The sequence below is a fragment of the Anthonomus grandis genome, chromosome 9, assembly GCF_022605725.1.
Source record: "Anthonomus grandis grandis chromosome 9, icAntGran1.3, whole genome shotgun sequence".
NCBI classification, from domain to species: Eukaryota; Metazoa; Arthropoda; class Insecta; order Coleoptera; family Curculionidae; genus Anthonomus; species Anthonomus grandis.
The window spans coordinates 2,730,123-2,750,674 of record NC_065554.1 but is presented as its reverse complement, the minus strand read 5'-3'; the positions used below and the strand labels follow the sequence as shown (position 1 = coordinate 2,750,674).

The window sequence follows — 20,552 nt, the reverse complement described above, 5'->3', positions numbered from 1 at the left end:
TTCGACTTTATACTATACTACAACAAAACAGCCATGTTTCGGAGATCTTTTATTTTCAACGCCATCAGCATAAACAATTTTATACCCGACAATTTTAACATTTTAAATAAAAAAATTTAAATTGAAATCTCGACAAATTCCAATGGACAGATAAGTGTGAACATCCAAGAAAACTATGGATGATGACCTGCGGCGGGCGCGGGGTGCATTCGATGCTTTTGCCGGGACTGGGACGGTCGATCATCTTTTGCTGACATGGGTACAGTCATAAGCCGACAGGAGTTTTTTCTTTGTTTTGTTAAAAAATAGTTATACAAGAAATATCAAAAATAGCGCGTATTTAAAACTTTTATTTTACGTGAACCTTAAATAGTTTGAGTGAACCTTAAAAAGTTTGAGAGAATAGCAGCTTCCTAGACTTCGCTCTTTAAGTTTACACAAATTTTTTCTTTGTTCCTATTGTACTCTGGTATCTTATTTTTTTGTAACTTAAAGGTTAATAAAACTCGTCTTTATTTATTTATTTATTTAATATTATAGGAATGCACTTGTAAAGCTTATTGCGATAAAATTATTATTGTGAATTAATATTAGCTGTTTCCGTTTTGCGTGCATTAAAAGACTTACAATTGTATATCATTAGTATATAGAAGTGGTGTTTATAAAAAATAACTTAAATTCTTTATAAAAGCAAAAATCGAATTGCTGTAAATCGCCCGTAAAGTCAAAGAGCTAAAGCTTGCACAGCTAAATCTTTTTCTAAATCGAAATTGTTTTTGTGAGATGATATTATTATTTAAAAAATAAAAACACACTTTATTTTAATAGTTTATTTTTGTAGAATACATCTAAAACGATAATATCAAGCTACATCTAAAACTATAATTTTCTTTGGTTTTCTAAGTATAAAACTTTATAAATAAATAAAAAGAAATAAGGGACCATAACCTGTTCCATTAACAAAAATTTTTTTCATTAAGTTTAGCAGACACTAACTTAATATAATAATAAACGAAAACATAAAACTAACAACAAGTCATCAATAATACGACACTTCAATAACCAGAAATACAAATAATAATAATTTCCTAAAAGTAAATAAAACTTGCATATTATTTATTGTCTACATTTTAAACGTCTTAGATGATGCAATTTCCAAGTAAAAATAGTAGAATATTTGCGATATGTTTGTATACATCAATCATGCCACCTAATAGACATAATATTATTAATTAATTTGGGTCGAAATGTCACCTCAGAATTTTTATTAATGTACCTAAATATCGATTTTCAACATGTACCGTAGAAAAGTATTAAAGAACAATAAAATTTTGCTATCTAATAATATTTAAACTTTAGTTAAGTTGGCCTGGATAGGCCTAATTAAGAATATATATGTCCAAGAATATTAACGAAATGGCTTATGTAATATACATTATTAGTTTACAATAGTTTCTTACCAATTTGACACTTTTAAGCTAATTATTAGGGTTATATTAAAATAATTTAATACATTCATTTGTTTTTAATACAATTATATAAAATATGGATATTAATGTTTATAACGACATCAAATAGCTGAGTAAGTTGTAGTATTGTAGTGGTAAATATAAGTTTTTTTAAAACATATTAAAACTAGTCCTTATTAACCCTTGTGCAAGTTTAAGATATTAATTATATAAATAAACAAGAAATGTAAGTAACAAAGCTAATAAAAAAGTTTTAAGTTATTGCACAACAATAAGATTCAGTAATACTCATTTTGAGTTTGATTCTTAAAAATTACATTTCTTTTATAGGTGGGTTTATTTAAATGTAATTCTAAATTAGCAAAAATAAAAAGAATATTAAAATTATTAGAGAACATCTTTTAAGCCCTTTTCTCTAATACTTTCGTAGATTTATTTACATTTAAATACCTCAAAGTAATGATACATGGCTTAAGTATTAAAAACAAACATGCCTACACTGAATATAAAAACTGACATGATTTTGGAAAATAGTTCCTTGGGTTCAAGTTTGATATGTTTTCCAAAAATTACTTTAAAAAACTAAACATAAATACTTATTATTTACAGTTTTTTGTTATAAACAATTTTACATTAATATAACTTTATTAACATAGAAGCTAACACTATATAAATTTTATTTACAGAACTATATATTATTTTACTAGGTCTAAAAGTAAATATAATATCAGGAACATTATTTGTAATAAGCGTGGAATGTCAATTTTTTTAAATGTAAGTATGATGTACATTCTTTAACAGATTAAGATATTACCAAAAAATCCAATACAATGATTTTGAAATAATATTTAAATTACTTTACCGATAATTATTTCCATTTTGTTAAAATTTAAGGATGGTGGTAAATTAAAAGATGCAGAGGATGTATCTACCTGAAAAAAAAAAGAATATTATATTATTTTTTAGGAATTTCTTATCTAATAAAAAAATAAAATAGAATTATATTGATTTTAAGGTTTAGCTGAAGTCAACAAGGAAATATAGATAGTATAAATAAGCGCTCGGTAAATCATCATCTAGATAATGCTTATAAAAATAAATCAAATGCGTGAGTAGATACAATGCTATCATTCAAAACAAATCAGCCTTAATCTTAACATTTAAATTTTTTTTTTTAATTCTAATGGAGTTAAGTTTTACGTTCCCCATCAAGCTTTTTCCTTTGGGATATTTAAAAACTAAGGTTTATAAGCGCCTCACTCAAAAATATTGATAGTTTAAGTGATCGAAATGTTCGGGTATTAACGAAGAAACCTTTAAAAATATCGTAAAGAATTTTAAAAGAGGCTTTATGAATAAAACTGTCTAGTTTTAAAACAAACAAACCTTTTTACATATTGCTTATAGCTCTACTAACTCCATTCTGTTTTTTAACACTGCTGAGTTGCAGATCGGATACCCTTAATATATGATGTATTACTATGATATATCAGATTTTAAAAAAGCCATTTGACATACCAAAGTTTGAGATCGCAAAATATACATTATTACCGCATAGCATTGTTTACTATTTGTTCGTACATCAATCAATCGATGTATTTTTGTCTGAAACGGTTTAATAAAAATGGGTCACAAGATGAGGGTTCTCATTTGACATACAAGTAAGGTTAGGTGGAGGTGACGAAGTGATTGACAGAACTTTAATAAACACAAAATTCAACCTCCCCCTACACACAGAAAAATCCCGATGGATTTTTTCACATTTTGTTGTGTAAAAAAAAATGTTTAATTTTAATACACAATTGTTAGATAATATCTCACAGTCTTGTATAAAAATTCTCAGGCATTTTGTATATGTTTTAATGTGTATATTTCATACAATTATTGCATATTAAATTAATACACCATAAGTGGATATTAATTATTAAAATAATGTGTATAAATATTCTACTTTTTTTAAATCCAATGCAGTTTGGTAAAAAATCTAATAAGCAAGTATATTTTTACTACAATTTTTAATTAATTTTTTATTCTGGCTTGTGTTAATTTTATTTACAATTGTGTAGAATAAAAAAGATTCTTGCTAATAGTCTTTCACAATTATAGAATTTTAAAACATGTATTGTGTAGTTATAATACACAATTGTGTATAAAAGAGGACGCGCCCGACGCCCTTGCCTTTGCTGCTAGAACTTCGTTGTTAGCGTCAATGTTACCAGATTCAATATTAAACAGTTGTAAAGGTATTCATCAAAACTTGCAGTCGATTTAAAGTTGTTAATTGAAAATTATTTAATAGGATATTTAAAAATAAGCCTAATCAGCATAAGTTCTAATTTTATTTGTTTAAATAATATCGTGATAATAACACGCGCAAGGAAAAAGGAAACGTAACTTTTTTAATTGGCGGTGTAATCTTTAAGATACATTTGATTTGGCAGCATTGCTATAATTCCCAGTGCCACATGTGTTCAACTGTTCATTCTTCAGTCCTTCAATCAACCAGCCGGCATTAATTTGTTTTAAGGTTTTTTCGTTTCATTAAGTGTTAAAAGTGTTAAAATTGCATAAGAAAAAAATGGATATATTCGTTGAAGATAAACTTAAGGAGTGGGATTTATTGGACTAACTCCAGGAGCATATTATTATGTACCTGTAAATAAAACCCTTAGCTTAAAACTATCTGTTGTTAATATGTAGGCATGTACCTACATAAGAATTTTCGTTAAGTTCCTAATTACGTTCCTATTAGGTATTTCTATTTTCTTTTAAGTTTTTTCGTTTTGTTGTGCCATTTATTTTTATTAAGTGATTTTGAAATAAATTGATAAAGGGTGATTTAAAACGAAATAACAATCATTTTGATTTCCATGGGTTATAAAAATCTTTTTTTTTATCTCGGGTCATAGGGTTTTACGTGTAATATTTTCAACCCCATGTTAGAACCTGTTCTATTTAATCGATAGGATTGAAACTTGAAACAAGTGAAGTTTAAGTTAACAGACTTAAAATCCCATTATTTTGCAAAAAAATTTGCGAGAAACCTATTTTTTGAGGAAATTATTTTGTGTCACTGTCAGATATTTGTCTACCTGCTTTGAAGTGTAAAGGTAATGAAGGTTACGAGGTGCAGAAAAAGCAAACTTTTTCATCAGAAAAACGTATTTTAAATAGGTTTCTCGCAAATTTTTTTGAAAAATAATGGGATTTTTTAAAGTCTGTTAACTTAAACTTCTCTTGTTCCAAGTTTTAATCCTATCGATTAAATAAAACAGGTTCTAACATGGGATTGAAAATATTACACGTAAAACCCTATGACCCGAGATAAAAAAAATGCACTGTATGTAAACATGCCAAAACCTTAGTTATTGTAAACGAACCATCCTATAATCAACACATTTTTAAATTCTACATAAAATGTTAAAAATTTTCATGTATCATAATGTCATACTTGTTAACTATTTTTTTAAATATAAGGTGTTGAAAATGGCACTTTTTATGACTTTAAAAGGGATCTAAAGCTAATTCTATTATGAAGAAAAAACAAATTTCAATTTTCCATTTCGTGTTTTTAATTTAAACTTTTTAAATGATTTCTAAGGTTTTTTTTTCTATTTTTAATAGAATTAGCTCTAAAGCTCCTTAAGTTATGAAAAGTGCAATTTTCAACACCATGTGTTAAAAAAAAATTGATAGCAGTAAATGATTGTTGTTTTGTTAACAATTACCCGCCTGATATACTGTAGATGTTAAGTAACTACATACATATATATGTACAGGGTCATTTTTTATATTTGCGAGCCCATATACAGGGTGATAGAGAAAAAGAGTTTAGAGTTGTAAAAAAAAACAAAATCTTGATAAAACAATAGCAAGTTGATTTTTTAAATGAAACACTATATATTTTCTACCAAATCGAAAGACCTTTTTCCCTGATTTTAATTTTTGTTTTTTTTTACAAATCTAAAAGATAATACGGAAAAAAGTATGCAACTTTTGTATAAAAAGTTTTTTTCTATCACTTACATTACCCCTGTTTATGGGCACGCAAATAAAAAAAATGACCCTGTACATAAATGTATGTGTTTATTAGCCTTTAGGTTAAAATCCTGTTTTTACAACTAAGAATTTCCATTTTAAGTTCCTATTTGAGTTCCTAATGTGTATTTGTAATACTACTACTAAAGTTTTTTTGTTTTGTTGTACAGGTTATGTGTACTTTTTTAAAAGGTATTTAAATAAAAAAATGTTTTTTTAAAACAATTGAATTTTTTACCCTACCTATACAACTAAATTTTTTATAAAACATAAATATTAGAGTGCTTGGGAAAAACAGTCAATATGGAAAAAAAGTCATAATTTGCTTAAAATTAAATAAGTAAATTAATTAACACGATGGGAAAAAGTGGGGCCTAACGTTTGATAAAAAGAAAAGAAGTCAAATTAGGAAAATACATATTCAATCTGTAATTTTCTAATATGACTTCTTTTCTTACCAAACGTTGGGCCTCACTTATTTCCCATTTTTTACAAGACTTAATTTGATATACAAACCTAAAATAAGTAACCTACACTATATTTAAATTTATAAAACAATATATAGTATTATTATACACAATTTGTAATAAAATTTTATAGTTGAAATGAAAGAAAATAAAATATATTGTAAAAACAAGCTACACTAACGTGTGTATTTAAAATGCACAAATTGTGTTTTTGTCCTGTACATATTATGTTAAAAAACACTAAGAGTTTGCTTATTTACTGAACAATTATATTAAATAAATATAAAATATTGTCGAATTTAAGTACACAAATAGTGTACTATATATACAATAAAATAAATCAAATTGATACACAATTTGTTGATTATAGAACCACAGTTGTTTTAACACAATAGCATAGAGAAATTCTACACAAATTGATTCTGTACCATTTCCAGAATCAAATTGTATGTAAAATCTATACAATTGTTGAATTTTTATTCATCTATTTTTAAGAGTGTATGTACCTAGATAAACCAATTTTTTAAGAAGTTTATATTTAGCAGTTACCGTGAATTAAAAAAAAAGTTAAATATTAAATTATGGCTACAATTATGCTCTAAATGTTAAATATTTTTTTACTTTAATTCAAGGGGGTGAAGGACGGTTTAAAGTTTCGGCGCCACTATTAAAATGGCCAGGAAAAAAACTAAAATGGTTACCTCTTGCATTTTTTGGATACAGCATAAATATTTTCGAGGAAATCGGCATAACATAACAGATTGATAGTTTATCTCAAACTGAAATAACGATATGTTAAAATAGTAATTTTTTAATTGATTTCCTTATCTAAACTTACTATTACAAGCTCAGAACTTTAAGAAATTAACAAAAGTTATCGAATTATTGAAAATGATTTCGCGTGTGGCTAAGTCATCAACGATGCGTTGCTGGAGGCTTCAAAGAAGACAAATGCGGTGCTTGAGCAATTTAAAACCCAACGATTTTCTGAACAATTATTGTCAAACCATATGTCAAATTTTCACAATGATATTTAACAGCATTTAGGTTCCACCTAGAATTTCTTGTAAGTAAATTTCCTATTGTTCAAGTCGGCTAGTATAAGTAATAACAAAATATTGAAACATTGACTCTATCTAAACCCGCACTGTATATATGCATTTATGTAAATGCACATATACATAAATCTGTTAGTAAAATAGTATATAAGTAATCCCTTATTTTATATGTATAAATTAAGAGCCTAAGGGCTGGTATGTGCCCAGCCCAACCCAGTCCAACCTAATTTATCCCATATAAACCTCAACGTTCCTAGATTAAACAAGACAATTTGATAAACAACTTTAGAAAAGGGTTGTAATATTTTTATTGATTTAATATAGGAAGAAACAAAAATAGTTTGGCCATATGATAAACTATTCATATGGCCAATACTAGAATCTTGTATTTGTTTATTATTATTTAAATTATTCTCCACACACCATTAATAGTATAGCTTGTATTATGATACTGGGATGAACAAAGAGGATATTTAAAATTTAAAGTTTTAAGTTTAAAGTTTTAGCTTAAAAGTTTTGCATTGTTATAACGTTGTTTATTTGTATTTTGATATTAAATGATTCTCTGATTTGTGTGTTGAATTATTTCATATATACGTGGTTTACAGCGTAACATACTGGGATAAAGACCCACATCTCGAAGGGTTTTTGAACGAAATAGTGACGTTTAATATAATAGAAGCTTTATAAGTTTAGTTTTAAAAACTTTTGGTATTCGGTGTTAAGTTTAAATTAGTAAAATAGTGACTTCAGTAGTGATTTAGTTATTAAGTGCTTACGTTATTTTAATACCGATTAATAAGTTATAAACTTTTGGTTTAAAAGTTAAGGAAAAGACGTTATTTAAGGAGCTCATCTACATTGAGTAGCGATACGAGTTTATCAAGTGAAAGTGATTGTGCTGGGCGCTATAGTAGGAAACAAAATAGAGCAAAAACTGTAGATACATCAACATCTAATTCGTACTCTCGATAAAAAAAGGCAATGTAGCCAGCGGGTTGATCGTGACATAACACCTGGCCAACGGCAGCAGGAACGTCAGGCAGTCCGGGATATAAATATATCCAGTATATAAAAATGTCCACAATTTACGTTCCTATACGCCCGTTAAATGCCATAATACAGTAATAACACACATACATAATAACACAGGTACTAGTGATCTAAAGGTTAGACACTGTGAGAATGATTCATTAAACTCAGATACAGTGGCGACTGTTATTGACGCAAACGTTGCACATGAAATTGATTCATGTAAACCAATATCTGAAAATTAATCACAAAGATGCATTGCCCAACTGGAAGAACTAGTTGTTTCGCTTAAGCAACAAATCAATGATCGCCAAGTTAGAATATCAATTAGACCAGATTGCATTCCAGAATTCGATCCAAATGACAGAAGCCATAGTTGCTCTAGATGGCTAGACAAAATTGGTAATTTGGCGTGTATAAAGATGTGAAACGAAAAAACAAAAATTTACCACATGAAATTTAGATTAGCTGCTTTTTCTAAAACTTGGTATAACAGTCTGGACAATTACAAGCATTCTTGAGTAGAATAGAAGCAGATGCTAGTTCAGATATTCCCAGACGATCAAGATTTTCCTTCTGACCGAATATTATTTTTTCAAATTGCAGCTGCTCTGTCAGTGCAATATACATGGTAAAAACGCAGTCGTTATGACTATTGATGGTATTCATGACTCAACTATACAATCTGGAGAAAAAGCAGACCGCTATAAGGACTTTCAACGATGATATTCTGACTATCTATAAACCCTAAATGTTACCAGAGAATTTAGACCCTATTGTGAGAGGCCAGTGTATAAACGAAATAGTATTTCAGAGTCCACGAAAAACGACAATACCCACCAACAAGGACGAACACCGAGACCAAATAACTGTTTTAATTACCAGAAAGTAGGACACATGCATAGGGAATGCCCTCAACCCCCTATGTAGCGCACTTTACGCAAACGGTTGGGTCATTCAGCAAGCAATTGCCAAAACCATAAACCTTCGACGTCATGCAATGGGATCTAACACAAAATAGAAACGAAGGCTGCCGACTACTATGTTACATACTACATAAACAGATATGAGCTCCAAGGATTTGTAGACGCTGGATGCAAAGTTGTCTTCATATGAAAATATGATGCTCAAAAGGCTGATTTTAAGTGGAATGAAACCGATGTCTGCTTAAACGGTTATGGAGGCAGCACTACAAAAGACCTGCCAGCTAAGAGAATCAGCTGGACGAAATCATCTTTATAAATGCCACCATATCATGTTGGCGTTATACACTGAATGTCCAAAGAGGACTACACTAGAGAGATCTTCATCGACCTTTAAAACAAAACTCGGAATATATAATCCGAAGATGTATGATATCATCTAGCGTCGTCTATGTGCCTGTCCTGAACATATCTATCAATCCTATACAATTTGTTGAAGGTAAGCTGGTTGCCCGTGGCGAGCCATGTGTGCCTGAAGAAACAGCGGTAAGTGTCAACTAAATTAACACATCAAATTTAAGTAAGTTTATATTTGACGATTTAAAAGATCATGAGTACTGATCTTTACAAAGATTTGTTGCTTGTAAATAAATATCGTTATTGTTTCGCGGCAAACGTTAAAAAGTGTTATAAAAAATATGAAATGTCAATCGAGTTGACAACTAAGCCAGTAAAGTACAGGCTTGTGTTTTAAAGAACGCCAAAATGTAAGAAAAATTATTGATGATTTGTTGAAAGCTGATATCATACAAGAGTCAAATTCACCATATTTTAGTCCGATTCTTCTTATCAAAAACAAAAATAGTGAAATCCGTATATGTGTAGATTACAGGACCTTGCAAAATGTAAAACTGTTCTTAAAGGATTGCAACTGTTTTACTTCTCTTGACATGAGTGGTTACTTCCATATTAAAATTGCGAGTCATAAAGAAGAAAAACTTTTGTTATTTTGTTTGTCCTCTCCTGCGGTGTTTCAACGCACCGTGGATAAAATTTTAGGATCAGTGAGGTTTGCTACGGCTTTAGTCTACACTGACGATATTTTGTCCCGTCAACTAATATTTCCTCTGGTTTAATTGCTTTGGATGAAGTGTTACAAATTTTTTGAGAAGAAATTTTCAGGATAGGTAAATGTCAATTCTTCCAAGCCAAAATTGAGTATCTTGGTCATGAAATCGGTTCCGAAGGAATAAGACCAGGGTTAAAGAAAATACGAGTAGTCGAGCAGTTCCCTGTACCAAAGAATGTCCACTAAGTACGCCAATTTATAGGACTTTGCAGTTATTTCCGTAAATACATAAAGTATTTCGCTCAGGTGGCATGGCCGCTAACATCTCTGATGAAGAAGGATGTTCCATACGAATGAGGGTAGACATAGAATGATGCGTTCACTACGCTGAAAGAAAAGATGGTTCAAAGACCTGTCTTGGCAATTTATAATCCATCGTTAGAAACAGAAGTACACATAGACGTACCGGCTCTTCGTCTTGGAGGCATCTAGCATATTTCAATCGCCAGACTACGAAGTTGGACTAAAGTTTAGTCCAACTTCAAAGACGTTATTTGCTTGGACTAAAGTTTAAAATCATTACTTATTGCAATGCCCCAAGAAGAGCGATGACTAAAGGGGTTTTGATTCCACGAATAGGAAGGTGGTAGTTAATAACCCAAGAATATGATTTTGAAGTGGAGTTTAGACCGAGAGCAAGGATGACACATGTTGGTGCTCTTAGTCACAAGCCTTTAGAGCAACCAAATGAGAGAAATCAGGCGAAATTAGTAGACATCCTTCAAATTGAAATCACAAAGGACGATTGGGTATTAGCCACACAGTTAAAGGATGACCAGTGTCCGCTTTTACCCAAAGTTCTCTCAAGAAAAGCAAATAACGATGAAGAACAATAAGTATATCACGATTATGTACTAAAGGATAATAGACTGTATCGAAAAACATGTGATGGACCGAGATGGTACGTTCCTAAGACTGCCAGACAGGTAGTTACCATGTACCATCACGACAATCAATAAATGTCATTTTGCCACGGACAACACAGTGAAAGCTAAGGATACCGTCCACATCGGTCTGGGTCCGTTCATTAAAAGTACCAAGGAAAATACTCATTTGATAGTGGCTGTTGATGCTTTCACAAACCAAGCCAGTAGTTCAGTTTTTGGAGGGGATGTTCCAAATGTTTGAAGTTCTAAGGCAGATTGTGATAGAGGACAAGTTGAACGTTTTCAAAGAACTCTATTAAATGCCATACCAACATTCTCGGACAACGAGGAGAAAATGGAATAAGGGATTTAGTTCGAATGTGTTTGTAATTAATTCCACTACGAGCAGTACCACTGGAAACAGTCCAAATAAACTTTTGTTCGGTTTTAAGCCAAGAGGAATTGCTGATTCGTTTTTGAGTAACGCTATAGTTGCCGACATGATAGACAACGATTTAAAGAAGACTAGGCTCGAAGCTAGTTTAAGCATTAAGGATGCTCAAGAAAAGCAAAAGAAGAAATGTGATGGTAAACGTATAAATCATCACATGTTTATCACGTAGAAGATCTTGTAGTTCTACGTAGAACGAATTTTGCCAATGATGGCAGGAGACACAGGTTAGTTCCAAAGTATTCAGTCGCCTACCCTTTGAAGATTGATAAGGGAGCTCATCATCTTTGATTTCCCTTAACTTGTAAAAGTTACAATATGATTGTAAAGTTTTATGTGTTCTACAGGATTTTTATGGAATTTTCCGGGACAGAAAAGGGGGTAGCATGTCCGACTGAAATCATCAGAAATAATTCTCTAGAATTTCTAGAATCATTCATCGAGCCCCGACCCGAGCACGGTATTTTTGTCTGAAACTATCTGTACCCAAAAAAAGGTTGAGTCAGTCAGAAAGCTTTAGTTGCACGGTACAAATCTCGCTCATAACTTTCGCATTGTTATAACGTTATTTAATTGTATTTCGATATTAAATGATTTTCTGATTTGTGTGTTATTTTTATTCATATATACGTAGTTTACAAAATTCTATTTTAATATAATTTTCAATACTAATATTATAGAAAAATCACCTTTGTCGACATCATGGAAGGGTATAACTTACATCAGGGAAACTTTCAAAATACAAATAAAGATAATTACATGTAGATTTGCAGATCCAGATTCCTTTTCAAGGTACCAAAATAAAATTTTCTTTTAAAACCTACTAACCCCTAAGACGAGGTTTTAACAGGTGTTATAAGGCATTAGAATACCAAGATTAGACTTTCCTAAATTCTCAGGTAGATAGTGTTAAGAGTTCCAACCTAATAAGTAAACTTACTGAGTTCTTCCCAGTAAAAGCACAACAAAATCATAAATAAAAAAAGATATTGAGTGGTTTAATAAGGAAGTCAGAAATATGAGGGAAACCTTAAGCGACTTGTAGTTAAATAATCCATCTGACAACTAAAATTAGATTTCATTAGTTACAGGAAAATGTATAGATAAATAATGGAGAATAATTAATAATGGAGACAAAAAGGTTGTTTATACAAACTATTTTCTTGGCTGAGACAACATAGTCAAAACTTCGTGGATAGTCGTGAGGTCTTGTAAGAGATACAGTGGGAAGGGACGAAATGAAAGCACCTAGTTTGACAATTTTTTTTAAAAAATAAAAACAGTATACAGTGCATGCATCATGAATGGAACAAATTTATTTTAAGTTCAGGTCGTTTTTTCTTCTATTATTTTTCGGACACGTCGATTAGTATTGTCACTTGCCCGTTTTTGCAATACAAATTTTCTATACAGGGTCTCTCAAATAGAAACTATGGTGTCAACAATAATTTTTGTAAATGGAACACCCTGTATATCATAATATTTTACAATTCTACGATAAATTCTGCATACTTTTTGCTTGGCATACCATAATCGGTAAACAACTTCCAATTGCAAATTTTTAATTAATTGCAGATCCTATTAGTGTAATTCCTTGTCAAATTCTTTGCTTTAAATCATCAACATTATTTGGTCTATTCACATAAACTTTGGACTTCAAATAGCCCCATAAGAAAATATCTATTGGAGTTATATCCGGTGACCTTAGCGGCCACTCAATAATAATAATAATAATAATTCGTTTATTAGGACCAACAATATTAACTAAAAATACAGAAATTTCAATGCAATATGTCCTAAAAGGCTCTTCAGACACCTTACAATAGAAGTGTTGTAAGGCACTGCTTAAGCCCAAATACAAATAAATTAAAACTTTTACATTTTTAAATATTTAGAATCTAAGGTAATCATTACAAAATAAGGTAGAGTAACAAAATTGAAATAAACATAATTAAAAATAAATGCAAAATACAAAAATACATAATGGCCAAAGCAAACACATAATTTAAAATCATAGAACCATAAAATACTTAGAATAAATTTAAAATGTAAAACAGAAATACAGAGATATAAATAGAAACACAAAGCAAAAACAGCAAACAAAAACACAAGAAATCAAAAAAAAAAATACAATAACTCAACACGTAATTTAAAAACCATTTTTCAAGAAATCACAGCTATTTAAGAGATCCAGTTAGACAAGCTTACCCCTATAATTCAGTTAGAGCCTATTTGTTCAACAATCAGAATTTGTTTAAGTCGTTTTTTAAAGTTCAACAGCGAAGTGTTTGAAAATGACGGTGAAATATGAAAATAATCTTTTAAATATTTCTTTTCGATGTCTAGGTATGGACACTTTATCATTAAAATGCAAAGGTCGATTACAAGCATCAACTCTAAATTCAAGTTTCTCAAAAAGATATCCTGGTTTTTTTGTTTTAAGAATTTTAAAGCAAAATGTATTCATGTGTAGTTTTCTACGATTGTACATGTTAAGCCATTTTGATTTACGTAAAAACGGTGAAATGTGTTCGTGTCTACGGACGCCATAAATTAAACGTAAACATGAATTTTGTACTTTTTGAATCCTTCTAGATTCAAAACTATCAAGACAAGGCCCATAAATAACATCACAGTGATTGAAATGGCTTAGCACTAACGAATCACATAGCGATAATTTAATATATTTTTATAAAAAATGACGACTAGAATAAATAAGACGGAGAGTTGAATAAGCTTTTTTCAATTTTGAAGTTATATGTTCCCGAAACCGCAAATCACTATCTATTTCCAATCCCAAACTCTTGGCATGTTTTACACAAGGTATATTCACATTGTCAATTTTAAGACTTAGGCGCTCCTGGGCACTTTTTTTTGACACTTCATTACCAAAAATAATAAAATTTGATTTAGCAGGATTAATTTTTAAATTATGATCAGCGGAGGTTTGACAAACTCTCTGAAGGTCAAGGTTTATATTCTCGTTAGCAATGTCGACTTCACTTATATTAAAAGAATAGTCAATCGGTCCTCTTTCTCCAATCTACATTTGTAAACTGTTCGAAAATAATAAGGTCTCTACTTCATTTCTAAGAAATCACATAAGAAATTAATGTTGGCGTCGTAGTTTCTATTTGAAATACCCCGTAACCAAACTTCTCAATGCAAAGGACGCTTTGAACAAATGGACAATAAATTAAACATTAAATGTTTTAATCTCATATGTTTCATTAGTCCGTTACGTCATATTTGACAAACCATTGACCCCAAACAACACACGATAGTTAAATAAACGTATTTTTGGTTTACACCAGATGCACATTTTTTATACTTCAACTATACATATCGGATAAAATTTCCGCGTGTTGTATTCACATTTAACATGAAGGTTTATTACATGTTAATCATGTATGTCATACAATTATTATTTCATAAAAGTTAAACGCTTAAGTATGGTATATTGTATACTATTTAAAGAAGTTTATAAAATGTGTTTAATAGAATAATTTTTTTTAAATAACTTTACTATCAATGTAGAATTTTTTCTTTTAATTGCAAATGTGTTTTATGCATCCGAGGGCATTTTTCGTACAAAGAAAAAAAATTACCATGGCGTCCATAAGGGATTTATCGTAATTATTATTTAATAAAAAAATAGTACACTACTGCATTTTTCTAAAATAAATTTAATTTTTTAAATCCTTGTTTAGTTTTGGGCAAATTTATATTTCTAAGTTTTTTTATTTGTATCTCTTATTTACTATAATTATGGTTTTATACACGTTAATGCTGTTCCTATTTTTTTCTAGGTTTCTTTCTGTATGATATTTTATTATTATACTATACATGTATGAAAAGTATATCGTATCCTACAGAATGGTATATGATATCGGCGTTATTTTATCACATATTTGAGCTGTAATGATCGAGTGTAAAGACTAGCTATGTCAATTTTTTTAAATGCCCAAATTTTTCTCCCCTGTGTAAATAGAATCATATATGATATACGTATATTCTACAGTTTAATAAAGATACCGTGACCATATACAATTAATAAATATACCAATAGTTTTAAATTAAACACTCTAGATAATGAAAAGTTAGAACCAAAAAAAACAGAGCTTCTACTTATTTACAATAAAAATGGCACAACTACTCAAATTTTCATAACGATGCGCCTTGCATTTGAGAAATAAAATAGGGTTTTCACCTTTGTTCATGTTTCACTCGAAAACTTTAAGATTATGTGAGAAACGTATATATACAAAAACTGTAGATTTTTATTTATGACAATAAAGTATTTTCATTTGATTTGATTTGATATATCCCCTATAATTTTCATATAAAGTATTTTTTGCTCTAGCAGTTATTTTCAGCGAAAAAATTTTTTTCATTAATCCTACCCTTACACTCCCCACACAACTTACTAAGAAATTGTTTTCGAAAAAGTATGTATAAATAATAGCTGGTTTCGCCGTTAATATATCATCTAATAACACAGTTTTAATTTGATATAATTATATATATCTACGAATATGTTTATTATTAAATCTTATACAAAAACAGTGATGTTCAATTGGATATTTATATGTGATAGTGATTTGATTGTAATTTTTCAAAGATATTTCTTACTGGGCAAATGTTTGAGGTGGGTGGGCGGTAAAAAAAAATGTTTTTCATCAACACAAGATGAAAAACCATTTTTTTTTAGAAAATATATATTCAATATATAATTTAATAACACTGTTTATTTAAACGTGATATAATTACATATAAATATTTATTATAAAAACGGTATTATTCGATTGGAAAATATGGACGAAAAACAGTGATTTTCAAAAAAATTTTATTAAATATTTGAGGTGTAGTAATCGAGTTTAAAAACTAAATGTGTAAATCTCGTGTTAATTTTTTTAAAAGCCAAAATTTTCTCCCTTTTATAAACAGAATCGTATATAATATACGTATATTCTACAGTTTAATAAATATACCAAAACCAAAAATTTACAAAAAATCGTTGAATATTAACATATAACATAATTAACATATTTAACTGTTATATTATATGATATGTTCCTTGGTACTTTAGGTTTATGGTTTGCTATACAAAAACTATTCAAATATATCATAGAATTAAAAACATCGTAATATACAGTGTTTAAAAAAATATTATTAACGTTATACTTTCTACTTGAGGCACCCTATACAATAGAAAATTTTTATTTCAAAAAATGCGCAAATGCAGTATATTCGATGTGTCGAAAAAATAAAAGACGAAAAAAATACCCGAATTTTAAATGAATTTGTTCCTTTCATCGTAAATGAAACATTTTTTTGCTAGTTTCGCTTCCCTGAGGGCAAGCCTAGTCGATACAGGGGCTAATAAAAGTTACAAAAAAATGTTAAAAAGTATAATTTTAAATAAAGGGCTTCTTCCCGTACATTTTGCAAAATTTCTGGGGTGATTTGATGATATTCAACAATTATTCTTTGTCGTAAATGGTCTAGCGATGTTGGCTGACTAGCATAAATTTTAGTTTTTAAATGGCCCCATAAAAAAAAATCGAACGGGCTTAAGTCCGGGGAACGAGGAGGCCATTCAATAGCTCCTCTTCTTTCAATCCATTGTCCTGGAAACGTTTGGTCCAAAAATTGACGAACCCTTGCAGCATAGTGGGGTGGCGCTCCATCTTGCTGAAATACTAGACGATTTTCCAAGTACTCGTTGTTATTTACTAGTATCTCCACGAATGCTGGATGAATTGTTTTTTCTAATAACTCCAGGTACATCTCTCCTCTTAAATTGCCAGGTAAAAAAAGCGGCCTACGATATGTTTACCAAAAATGCCAGCCCAAACATTTAATTTTTCAGGATGTTGTGTATGCATCTCACGAAATATTCTGGGATTTAAATCAGCCCAATAGCGACAGTTGTGACGATTCACCGTTTACCGTTTAGGAAAAAGGAGCATTCGTCAGAAAAACATACATTAAATAGAAAGTGTAGATCATTGGCGGCTTGTTCAGATATAGTTTCAAAAAATTGTACTCGCCTATCAAAATCGTCTTCGTTTAGTTCTGTACGAGATGCATTTTGTATGGATGAAACTTTTTTTTTTTTAATATCTTCTGAATGCTGCTTCTCTTAATACCAGACACGGTTGATAACTTCCTTGTTCTCAGTGTAGGATCTTGCACAAGCTTCAGGATCTGAAGCTTCATTCACCACTGGATTATCCATTTCGCGCTTTTTATTAGCCACAGACCCAGTTTCCCTAAATTTTTGAACCAATTCCAAAATGTACTTGCGATGGACTTGTCGATTAGGGTGTTGTAGTGTGTTAAAGAGCTGGGCAGTTCTATTAGCATTTTCATTGTTCGCAAAGAAAAGAGAAATAATTTCAAATCTTTTAGCAAGTGAATAAACCATTATCACACTCAATGTTGTAACTAACTAACTTTAAAGAGCTATTTGTTTGACACACTATGATCTGACAGCAGTAATTGACAACCACTATTAAACTCCAGAATGTTGCTATAATAACAGTCTCAACAATAACCAAGAGTTCCCTTGCAGAATTGGCATAGGGTATTAAAAAAAAAAAACAGAAAGTACGGGTCACAATGTAGGAGAACAAATTTTTTTGTATTTATTTAACTGCTAAATTTACCAGCATTTTTTTTCATAAAAAATGTTGACATGTTTTTGTAACTTTTATTAGCCCCTGTATCGACTAGGCAAATAGTAACGATTTAAAACTTTAGGGTTATAATCCACATAAAAATACCTTCAAAATAAGGTATCACTCGACCCCCCGTTCCATTTAAAATTTTGGGGGCCCTTGTCACCACCGCTAGCATATTTATATCTATCACACGCTATTGCAAAGCGAGCGATGCCCGAACGCAGTTCTTATCTATCACATATTTTGCAAACGCGCCTCTTTAACTAGCACATGCGATCGCCAAAAATGTTGTCTTTCCGATTAAATGCATCAATCGGCGGTCATTAAAAAATATAATATTACGAATGCCTGCAATGTTCTTTCGGAACAACAGAAACACATTATCTATAAAATAGCGACTGGGAACCAACCCCCTTCTAATTTGCCTAAACCCCTTCTACAAAAAAAATATGTAACTGATGTAGAACAGAGTGTACCTTCACCCATAAAAGAAAGCCGGAATGTAAAGCCCAGTAACGATTTTGTTGTTAATATTGGGCACCCAGGGGAACAAGATATTGAAAAAACTGAGGTCACAGAGCGTCACAGGCAACTACAAAAAAAATATTAAAAATTCGTCGTCTCTTCGAGTAGATTGCACACAGCCTTTAAACCCTGCTGTTCATCTTTAAATAGGAAAGTGGTACATACAACTAGAAAAGGTGCTAAAATTTTTGTCCAACCCACAAGTGTAGCAAGGAGAAAGACCAAATTTATAGAAAGAAGATGATTTCAGTCTGGAAGAAAACCGAACAAATCAACCAATAACGAAAATCTAGCTCCGCATAGCCTTAAAAGTTGTGTCACGCAAAATCGAGCTCTAGGAGCTAGAAAAATAGCTAAATAATGTCAGGTTCTTATATTTGTATAATATACGAATAGTATGTAGGTTATTAAAAAAAATTCGAAAAAATTAAGAGGTAATTTTTTGTTCAAAATAAAGGGTAGTTTATTGTATAAATGTTGTGTCAAAAGTCAACGTAATTAAAAGTAACTAACCTTTATTAATCCGATATCTCCCTAATGTTTATACAACAAATTACCCTTTATTTGAACAAGGAATAACCCCCTTAAGTTTTTTTTACTTATTTTGAGACAGCCTGTATAAGTTTTACCGTTATTTTGCTGTTTGTATTCAGATGTTTCTAAATGTTTAAAAAGTTTTGTTGTTTTTTATTATTTCATTTGATAGTTTCATGTACTATTCATGTCAAATAAAACTTGAGAGATTATTGTCGTTATTATTTTGATCTATATAGTACTATAGGTGTACTTTTATACTGTGGTACTATACAGAGTGTAAATAAATAGATACGAAAAAATTCAGGGTGTGACTCTTGGGTTAATTTTAAGATAAAAACTTCATATGAACGTATGTCCTAGAAGTCCTAACTTTTAAGATACAGGGTGGATGCACAGAAAATGCATACTAAATTATAGTACAATATCTACAGGGGTTCCACAAATATTATTAAAAAACATATGTTGTTCTTAAATATTTACCACCTCAAAATCTATCTCAAAAGTTAGGACTTTTAGGACATACATATACGTTCATCTAAAATTGTTTTCTTTAAATTTACCCAAGAATCACCCCCTGATTTTTTTCACTTATTTATTTACACCCTGTATAATAGGATACAAAAATCGATTTTGGAATAACAAATTTCCAATAATATATCATCATTTATAATATTCATAAAAAAGGTGCCTCTTTTAATCTGGAGGTCAGAACACCTGACTGCTGGCAAGGCTGCTGTCTACCTATATTAGAATCCTTCATGCAAGATTACTCGTTCTAAGTGCAAAATTCAAAAATATGATATTAAATCTTAAAGCATTTTTCTATATCTAGGGCATAACATCGCCATTTTTTTGTTTTTTTTTGTTTTTGATTTTAACTTAAAAACCAGGCCCCAAAAAAAAAATAAAACGTGCTGTTATGCCCTTCATAAATTGGCAGTACTGGCAGTAAGACCACAACAGTTTTTATTTTCCTTTTTTTTATTTTCCTTGTTTACTATTTTCCTCGAAGAAATCCTGCAAAAACACATTTTTTTAAAACTGTTGTCCTATACTGACCCCTATCGGCAAGACCATAAAGCTAACGATAGATTGAATTATCAATCATTAATAAATATTGTGCACATACGATGCCATCGAGCTAGGACTTAGCCCTCAGGGAGGCGAAACTAGCAAAAAAATCGTTCCCCCTTGAATTAAAAATTGACGGGTCCGAGGATTTTTTCGCAAATGTTCTGAGGGACCCAAAACAGGCTCTGTTTCGTTTTCAAATGGCCACCCTGTGTAAAGGGTGTAACATAAGTGATGACTTAAGGCGTGATTCCTTGAAATCCTTTAAGAAAAAAACTTTTTTTAAAATTAATTTTTGAA

The 20,552-nt window shown here is 30.4% G+C and overlaps 1 protein-coding gene across 2 annotated transcripts in view; it reads right to left on the bottom strand.

The window, feature by feature from the left end:
* LOC126740257 (uncharacterized) overlaps positions 1 to 20,552 on the bottom strand; it is an 88,848-nt gene that overhangs the window by 21,828 nt on the left and 46,468 nt on the right. Inside the window, exon 3 of one of the 2 annotated variants that reach the window (XM_050446198.1) lies at positions 1,924 to 2,401. The exons of the other annotated variant lie outside the window; for it this stretch is intronic. The gene's annotated coding sequence lies outside the window, so the exon portion shown is untranslated. Of the gene's footprint in view, positions 1 to 1,923; positions 2,402 to 20,552 lie in introns of those variants that run through there. 2 annotated transcript variants of the gene reach the window in all.